Source organism: Macaca thibetana, chromosome 3, assembly GCF_024542745.1.
Source record: "Macaca thibetana thibetana isolate TM-01 chromosome 3, ASM2454274v1, whole genome shotgun sequence".
Classification (NCBI taxonomy): domain Eukaryota; kingdom Metazoa; phylum Chordata; class Mammalia; order Primates; family Cercopithecidae; genus Macaca; species Macaca thibetana.
The window spans coordinates 39724366-39734169 of NC_065580.1; the positions used below are offsets into that span (position 1 = coordinate 39724366).

The following is a 9804-nucleotide window of genomic DNA, read 5'->3' on the forward strand; positions in this document are numbered from 1 at the left end:
TTCTTTCTTTTTTTTTCTTTTCTTTTCTTTTTTTTGAGACGGAGTTTTGCTCTTTTTTTCCAGGCTGGAGTGCAATGGGGCGATACCGGCTCACCACTACCTCTGCCTCCCGGGTTCAAGCGATTCTCCTACCTCAGCCTCCCAAGTAGATGGGATTACAGGCATGCAGCACGACGCCCGGCTAATTTTTCGTATTTTTAGTAGAGATGAGGTTTCTCCATGTTGGTCAGGCTGGTCTTGAACTCCCAACCTCAGGTGATCTGCCCGCCTCGGCCTCCCAAAATGCTGGGATTACAGGAGTGAGCTACTATACCCAGCCCATAAATTTTTATTAAATGTGTTTTCACAAAAATCATGCCCTTGATTTTAAATATATTGAATTGAGGCTAAATATATTTATTGATAGTTAAGTAAAAATAGGAATAAAACCAGTTTGGGAATGATAAAAGACAGAGAAGAAGAGGGAAAAAATATTTTGTATTAGTGGTCACCAACCTGTGAACTTTCGATACCTTGAAAGCTATGAGCTTGTTGTAAGTGATCTGTTAAATTCAAGCATTTAAGTATCATGGTAGTTGCGTTTGAATAACATTTCAGTTGCATATATGAGTTTTTCAAAGTATATAAATATTCTGATTGACAATATGTAAATAAATTGAAATATAACTTTGTTACAATATTTTTGTGTAATATGTTTTCTCCACATACAATTGCTAAAAGTAAAATTATCCTTCTATACAAAGCTTACCCATAAAATGTGTTCTTGTTCTCAAATCGGTTAGAAAGTACTGCCTTACACAATTAAAGTACATATGGTATGTTTTTCATGGTTTGTCCAACTGGGTAATATCTGCAGATTAAGGGCTCTGAGTAACAGATTATGTGTATTTGTAACTTCTACATACAATATCATACAAACTGCTCCTTAAAATAATTACAAAGAACAATAATGCCACAACACCTTCAACATTTCCAGTTTTACCACTAACAACAGAACCCAATTATTTGAACTTAGAGAAGATGTTAAGGAAATTCAAAATCAAGACAGAAGTTTCAGGTGTGGGAATCAAATGAAAAATAGTGATAAGGCAAAGCATTCAATGGAGTATTTTTAAAGCCTAAATTTTACCCCCCTAAAAAAAAAGCTCTGTTTTAGACCTAATACCAAAGTTAAAGTCAAGTTTTACCTATGTATTAAAAAGTTCTAACCAAGTATGATAGAATGTCTGTAATATTTTATCACCTTTCCTTTTTACTCAGAGATTCTGAAACTCTAGACAGCCTATCACAGAGAATTCAATGAGGCTCATTGTGGGTTTTAAATTCCATGTTCTATATAATTTTCAAATACTTCTCAAGGTGATTACAATACACATAGTTGCAATACATTTAATCATAGGTGTTTGACTTTCAACAATCATGTTTCCTAAAATATTGCTTACCTAATTACATTATTTATATTAAAAAAAAACTGTCAAGTTTTTGGGATATGTGTATGTCTGCATCCTAAACACAGACAGAAAATGCTTAGGCTATTACTGGAACAGGGATCTTGACATCCACTCAGCAAATGACCAGAGCTATATCACAAAAGGTCAGTCAAATTCCTAATGAATGATTCATCTCCTTCCTCCATCTGTTCTGAATTTCCCCTGGCTTTCACTCATTGGAAATCTCTACTTAGTAATTTCTGACCCTTGAGAAAATATAAATTATGGCATTTCTTTCCTGATAGAAATTTTAAAAGTGGTTCGTGAACTATGTTCCACAAGTTCTTCATAGATCATTTATATGTCTGACCCTTCAAATAATCTCAAATGTCTCCCCTTTTATCTTTTTTATATGTTGAGATTCCAGATTTTAAAAAATCACATTTATAAAGGCTTTTAAATTTTCTTTAAATTACTCTATAAATTAAATACTTTCTGATAAATATTCCAGCAACAGATTTTTAAGGAACTTGACAAGCTCAACCTAAAATTCACTTAGAAAAGTGAGTAAAAGTTGTAAGACTTTTTTTTTAAGAAAAGCAAAAAGAAAGTAATTGTCTTCCCAAATATTAAAACAAGTTTGAAAATTGTAGTCATTGAAATGCCTTAAATTTGAAGCTGCAATGGGAAAATAGATCAATAAAATGAAAAAGGAATTCAATAATGGAATTTCAGTGCACAATAAATATGGCATCTCAATTAGATGGGAAAATAACAGTTTAAAATTACCTGATGTTGGACCATCTGATTTTCTATTTAGAAAAAATATAAATAGTATATCCTATATTATGATGTCATAAAAAGAATGCAAATAATAAACACATAAACCATAAATACATAAGAAGAACACCAAAGAAAATTATGTAGTGAGTTATAGCGGAAAATAATTTTTCATAACTTTCTAACAGCAAATAAATAAATGATACACTTGTCTAAATGAACATTTGTAACTTCTATAATATTCAAAACATCATGAATAAAATTCAAACATAAGCAAGCCCATAGACAAATATAACCTAAAGGGAAATATTACAATATGCAGACAATAAATTAATAGCCAAAATTTATATTACAAAATCAACAAATAAAAAATATTCCACAAGGAAATAAAAGACTAGAAAAAAAATGTATACATGGGGATGATAGACATGTGAAAATGTGTTCAACCTCCCTCCCTATCAATCAATTAAAGCATCAGCAGGTATAAATCTTCATCCATTTAATGTATTGAACATACATCTTGGGCACCTTTTCACTTTCCCTGTACCACCTCATTCTTTCTCTCTGGACAATAAATGGTTATTGATAATTCTCAAAGGAAAATTTTTATCTTCCAGCCTCCAGGATCCAAACTAAGCAAATCTTGGTTGAGTCTTTCAGCTTTCAGACTCAGAGAAAATGCTGCACTGAGGTCCCTGAGATTTTGCTTCCAGAGTGCCTGCCAAGGAACAAGCTAACACAAACTGTAAGTTACTGAGAATTAGCTCCTGGAGGGGAGAACCTTAGCAAGTAGAGAAATAGGGGGGGAAAAAAAACTATGGATAAATTTGTTTGTTCTCCCCTCTGGGCACTATCACAAGGTGCAGTTCACGTTTGCAAACCTTCCGAGTGTATCAGCTGAAAGGTATTTATTTATTTAGCGGCTAGTTGTAAAGAGGAGTCAGGCTGCTAATGATTGATGTTGTGTTGCTTTGCCTCTCTTCTCTTCTGTGTTTCCACCCAGCACCTACCTCCCTTTCCCAGGCGCTTTTATTATTTATAAAATAAGTTATTTATTCTATAAGTTATTTATAAAATAAGTTAGTTATTCTAACTTCCCATGGTTTATCCATAACAAATAAAATGTCACCATTTTAATCTCTTATTCAGGCTTTGCTTTTGCAGGACCCAAACTAAGGCAGATAATATCAAGTTTCCCTGAGTGGGTAAGAAAACAATTTTCTGACACTGCTATAAATCTGCTCTTTCTACAAAGTTTTGTTCTTAGATCACCTTTTAGGAACATAAATCTCTAAGCTATTTTTGTCGAGATATATTAAAATTAAAATAATTTATGCTGTAATTCCTCTATTGAATATGTACCCCAGAAAGACAAGTATATGTGTACAAAGGTGGCCATATTTACAAATGCTTGTTGCTGATTGTTCATAACAGATAAAAATGGAAATAATCTAAAAACCCATTTGAAAGAAGTCAATTATTATTGATATATATTCTTTATTCCATTTATATGAAGTTTGAAATATGTCAATAGTATAGTGCCAGAAAGCAAATAAGTGGTTGTCAGGGGTAAGAGATGAGAAGTGACCTTGATTGTCAAAAAGCACATAAAAATGTGGGGGTTAATGGAAATATTCTCTATCATGTTCGTGTTGGTGTTTCTATTATTATACACACAGCTCATGAAATCATTGAAAATTGGAGGATTTGCGTGTAAATTATATTTTACTAAAGCTGATTGAAAACTGAAGGAGAGAATGGTGATGATGAATATGTAGCATCTTGCTAATTCATGTTGTTGGTTTTAATCTCACTAAGAATAAACACTCCAACTCTTCTCTATGACATTTAGAATCAATACTAATATTGCTAAGTAGTTGTCTTAGACTGTTCATGCTACTGTAACAAAATACCTTGGACTAGGTAATTTATAAGTAAGAGAAATTAATTTTCTCTATGTTCTGGAAAATAGTCCAATATTAAGGGGCTGGCAAAGTTGATGTCAACAGAACTGTCAGCAGTTCTTATACTGTTCCTTCCTGCTGTGTCCTTATGTGGTGGAAGGCAAGAGGGCAAAATGGCCTAATTAAATCCCTCCAGTTCTTTCATAAGGTCATTGATCCATTCATGAGGGTAAAGCCCACCTAACTTAATCACTTCACAGAAGGCCCCAGTGCTTTACAGTATCACATTAAGTCTTATATTTCAATCTAAGAATTTTGGAAAAATACATGCATTCAAACCATAGCAGTAGCTTATTCTATTTATTGTGTTGTTCTATTTCTACATCTCAAGGCAAGAAATGTGAAGCCAAATATTTTATTTTCACAAACTTTTCTACAGAGAATAATATCCACTTTTACTGGTTGTTTTATATAGTTGGTAATTAAGAGGAGAATAATAAATGGAAAGTATGAAGGGTAAGTAGCAACAGGGTATCTTTATATTGTAAAGGTGCCTCCTTAGAACTCCACTAAAGGTCTATAAAGTAATCCTTCAAAAAAATACAAATAAAAATTATACAACAACAAAAAACAAAACTGGTAACCAAATGGCTTCATGATTGAGAGCTCAGTTGCAGTTGTCCTCTGACGGCCAGGGGTGATGGTAAGACATGATTTTATAGAATTAGGTTCACTATGCTCAACCAATCTACCTGTATGCCACTTTCCCCATTTTCAAATATGCATTTTATATAGACATACCTAACAGTCAGCAGAATATCCACACTAATCCTTTGATTCCAAGATATGAGTAATTATAGTAGAAAGTAAAATGGAAGAGTTTCCTGATTCCCCTGGCAGGAAATGTGACAGGGTGTGGCTCGCCTGTTCAGTCGCCTGGCTGCTTAAACCCCTTGCAAGAGGTGGAGCACACAGACTGGCAGGTGAAGGAGCCCTGGTGGGCGCATGTTACAGTGTGCCCTTTAGCTTTGCCATTTGAGGATGGCTTGAGTATTAATCAGCTCAATTAACCCTCTGCCTTTCTGCAAGGGCAGAGGGCCAGTGTGACAGCTTTCTGGATCCTGAGCTTCTTTTCAGCATCCAAGAAAAATCGAGTTAATACATGGACTCCAAGGATGAATGCTAGGTTTTATTGAATGATGGAGATGGCTTTCAGCAGGATAGATGGGGAGCTGGAAGCAGGGAGATGGAGTAGGAAGGTGATTCTTCCCTGGAGTTGGAACTTCCAACAGCCGAACCCCTCACCGACTGTCCCCAGCCGAACTCCTCTGGGTGTCCAGACACCCGTCCTTTTCTCTGGTGTCCTGCCCTGCTGCTTTCTGCCACTTTCCACCACTCTCTGCTGTTCTCTGCTGTTCTGTTCCTCTGCTCCTCTGGACGTTCAGCCACTTGTTTGTGTGCCTGCTAAGGTCTCAGGTTTACATAGGCACAGGATGGGGGGCATGCCAGGACAAAAAGCAACTTTTTGGGCACAAAAACAGAAATCCCATTTAGAGCCGCAGTCCCCAGGTCTGAGGGTGGGGCCTTTGCCAGGGAACCACCCTCTTCTACCCAGTATTTCCCTGTCTCTTTCCTGTATTAAAAGGACAAACAAAACCCCTGATATTTGCTAGCCAGGATTTCAGCAAAGAAGATGTAGAGGAGAGATGGGCCAATTTCTTGGGATCCACTGGTCCTCCCATATAACTCCGGAAGCTGCCAGCAGACAGTGATGAACTGGCCTCTTAAAGGTGCTTGTTAGATGCCAGCAGCTCAGTGATACCCCATGATGAGTGGGCACAGCTCTTTAGGATGTGGACAGCTCTTAAACTGATGCAGTTACGTAAATTTATGGGTCTGAGAATAAGGAGGTAAAAGTAATAATGAGGATACTTGAATTTTTACTTTTCAGCATCTAACTTTTGGATAAAAAGTGGGTTCCTTGTCACTGTCTAGTCACATTTGCAATAATCTATCTGGTGTTTCTGAGAGACAGTGGGCAAGTGAATGGCCATGAAAAGGACAGTCACTCCTGTGTGTTAAAAATTATTCGAGACTTGAGCTACATAAGAGTCATTAAATATAATTTCAATGAAAATTGTACTTTCTGAGTTTAAGGTATTCAGACACTTGATTTAAATGTTTGCTTTGTTTTTTTTTTTTTTTTTTACAAAAAGATTAAGTTAACAAATAAAATGGTTGTAATTTTGTTTCTTGCCCATAATAAATATTTTTGTCTTAAAACATTAATATTCAGTTCTGCTTCCTTATTTAATATCAGTAAATATCATGTTATCTCACTTGCAAAAATTACGATCATGATTGTCACACTGGTGCACTACATCAGTAATTAAGAGTTCTGTAAAGAACACCATGACCTCCAAGTACTTCACATTATAATCACTTTTCAGGACGACTAAACCCCATGAACACCAAGATCCTTTTTATCTTTAAATTTTTAATAAGCATTACACTATTCATTTTCATCTTTCACATTTTCTTGATGCACTTACTATCCGTCCTTCTAACATAATGGCTAAAGGCTCCTGTACATATTTGTGGAGACAATAGCACGTCTAGTAATGCCTATTTAAATAAGTCACTCACTGATTTGTATTTCTAAGTATCAGGAGTCCAGACAATGGGATGTTTTTAAGTAGAAATTTGGGAACTTTTTTTCTTCCTCACATGCTGACAAGATAGTTTTTATTCTATCTGGTATCATTTGTATTTAGATTGGAACTTTTCAAAAGAAGTCTTTTTTGCGTTTTACTGAGAAAGCTATTACAATAGATTGCCTTTCCTATGATGATAAAAAATATATAATTTTCACATTCACTTAGCTTTAAAACAGCTGAATAGATTTTCCTTAATCTTAGAAGAAAATTATCTTGGGGTTGAATAGAAGCATAGAAAGCTTAAACTGAAAAAGAAATTTTAAGAAGTTTATGACCCAGATAAAGTAGAGAATTGTAAAAATAAACATTCTATAATATCATTTACCATCTCTAATATACATCCAAACATAGATGAATTTAATATATCTTTTCGTCCTCTTGTATAACATGTGCCAACCATTTATATCGAATCCTCAAACCTACATAAGCATAAAACTCCATCCAGAAAAATGTATTAAAGCAACATGGAATTAGCCATCAAGTCTAGGAAATGGTTGATGTGACATGGAACTGAAATGTATCAAAGTTATATCTACATACTAGCCTATGACTATGTGTATGTATGGAGATACCAGATCAAATCAGATACCATAGTTCCAGTGTGCTCTCATCAACCTGCCTTATAAGAAACATGATGGTCTTGTTATACTCACTGGGAAGTCAGATTCTGTCAGATAAGTTTGACAGTTTGCGCTCTAGTTCTGTCTATGCTAAGATCACTTTTCGAAGTCACTTCTTTTGCTTTTGTCCCATTCCCATGTTTATCTGTGTATGTATATTGTTTAATTTAGGGGAATATTTTTATTCATTCTAATTCAAGAGCACTGTCCATCACACTATTCATTTCAGCTTAAATCAATGCCAAACTGTATGTAAAAATATAGATTACAAAAGAGATTTAAATAATTTGTTGTGAGGATGACATATGCTCTGAATCATTTCTCTGCATAAGGCTTTATGTAGTTGCTGGAGTGGAGCCCTCAACAAGATACTTCCTAACAGAGGTTGAAACCTAGCTGAGCACTCAGATATTAAACAAATAACTAGCTTGGTCGATTTCACCCCTCACCTCTGCCTATTATTCATGTTTTAACTCTGAGTTTCCTTTCTACAAATTATGAGAAATCTAATCTTCTTTGATTATAGGTTTAACTTCCTTAGGAGTTTAATTCCCAGATATCCCTAAGACTCTAAGTGCTAATCACGGATTCTTCTGAAGAGCAGAGAATGTGGTCCTCATTCTCCACAGCTGATGCCATCAGACTGTGTGGCCACAGGTGTTCCAGTCGTTGCCTCAACCCCACAGAAGTTCCTCAGGGGGATGGACAGGAGAACATCAGAGCATTGTCTAAAATCTTTCATAGTAAGTGTGGCCTAGCATTTTCTGCCAGTTTCAACATAATCCTCTTTCTCAAAAGTCCAAAAATCACAGCTAGAATAAGCGTTAAGCTCCACATCAAAGAATAGAGAACAGTACATTTCTCAAATAACCCCATGATTACAAAAGTATTTTTTTCAATCTGCTTTTAGGAAAATTATTTCTCTTTCTTGCATTTTTCAGGCAGAATGAAAATGGAGCCGGTGAAAGTAAATTAAATTTTGGAACCCCCGAACTCATGTAGCCAAAGGGAAAAATCAAGCTGGGAACTGGGTCACGCAAATCTGCCTTCTCCATTTGGTTCCTAAGTAAGATGGCTACAAGATGAAAAGCTACATGCCTTCCCCATATTTTGCCTACAGGGAAATTCCTGAGGAGCTGCAAGATCTTTTAAGGTGTTTCTGTTAAAATTTCAACATGCCAATGCAAATTGATAGCTTATCTTTACAGGTGCAGTTACCCATGGCTCACCAGACACAAATGCATATCTGATTATTCCCTTACTCCATTTTTGCCTGTGTTATCATATGTAAAATGCAGATTCCCTGCATTTTTCCTCTGCCCCATTTGTCTAGGTCATCTTATGGAAAAAAAAAAATGCCGATTCACTGAGGCAGACAAAGGCATGAATAACTATTTTTCCCTAACTCCTTGTTACATGCAAATTGTGTACTTCTCAATACCCCGCCTTTTCCCCTTTAAATTTGGAGCCCTCAAAATCATCTTCAGAGAAAGGCATAGACCTGTCTTCTGGGTGTGTGTCTTTAATTTTGGCAAATAAATCTCCTAAAATGATTGAAACTTGCCTTATCATTTTTCTCCATTGACAAGCCCAGTAATACTATTTGATAGATCTTTTAAAATCAGTCTGTAGGCATACGTATTCAAATTTAAAACAACCCTAGTGTTTTTCTTAAAAACAATGAGTAAAGCCTTACAATTGTGAAAATAAAAGTCTATCACTGCGAGCTTCCCAAAATCAATGGAAAGCTGAAATTTACCACAAAATCCAGGATCGGGAAATTATGAAATGACCAAAGAATCAAATGCTAGCAGCCTTCCAAATACCGATACTTTGTGTGTGTTAGTATGTGTGTGTAATTTCATGTATGTGTGTATATATGTGTATATATATAATAATATTCACTTTTATAGTAATATATATATTTCATGTACATATCAACATACACTTAGATATCATTATAATATGTGGTAAAAGAAAAAATGTAGTATATAATATGTGAGTCTGAGGATCTAATTTAGTGTTTCCTGAGAGAATAATATTTAAGTAATAAATCCAGGAAAGACAAAAACATTAATAAGAGTTAACTAGGCAAAAACGAGAGTATTCTATTGAGGAAAACTTAGCATGAAACGTTTGGACAAATATCAGTCTGGTTTATTTCAGATGTCATATATATGTGTGTTCATTTGGGACCCATCATGACTCCCAAAAAACATAATCTCGAATGCCATATTACCAAATGTTGACATCCCAAAAGATTTTTGATGCCCAAAATAAAATTCTGGAAAAAATAATTACAACTCTTTAGAAGATATTTATTTACATTTTTTAAAAGGAGATTTGAGAAACA

General features: G+C 35.0%; 1 long non-coding RNA gene across 1 annotated transcript in view; it reads left to right on the forward strand.

The window, feature by feature from the left end:
- LOC126951189 (uncharacterized) overlaps positions 1-9293 on the forward strand; it is a 29916-nt gene extending 20623 nt beyond the window's left edge. The window contains exons 2-4 of the long non-coding RNA XR_007724380.1: positions 2828-2955; positions 7978-8194; positions 8393-9293. This is a non-coding gene — a long non-coding RNA (uncharacterized LOC126951189). The remainder of the gene's footprint in view (positions 1-2827; positions 2956-7977; positions 8195-8392) is intronic.
- The last annotated feature ends 511 nt before the right edge of the window (positions 9294-9804 follow it).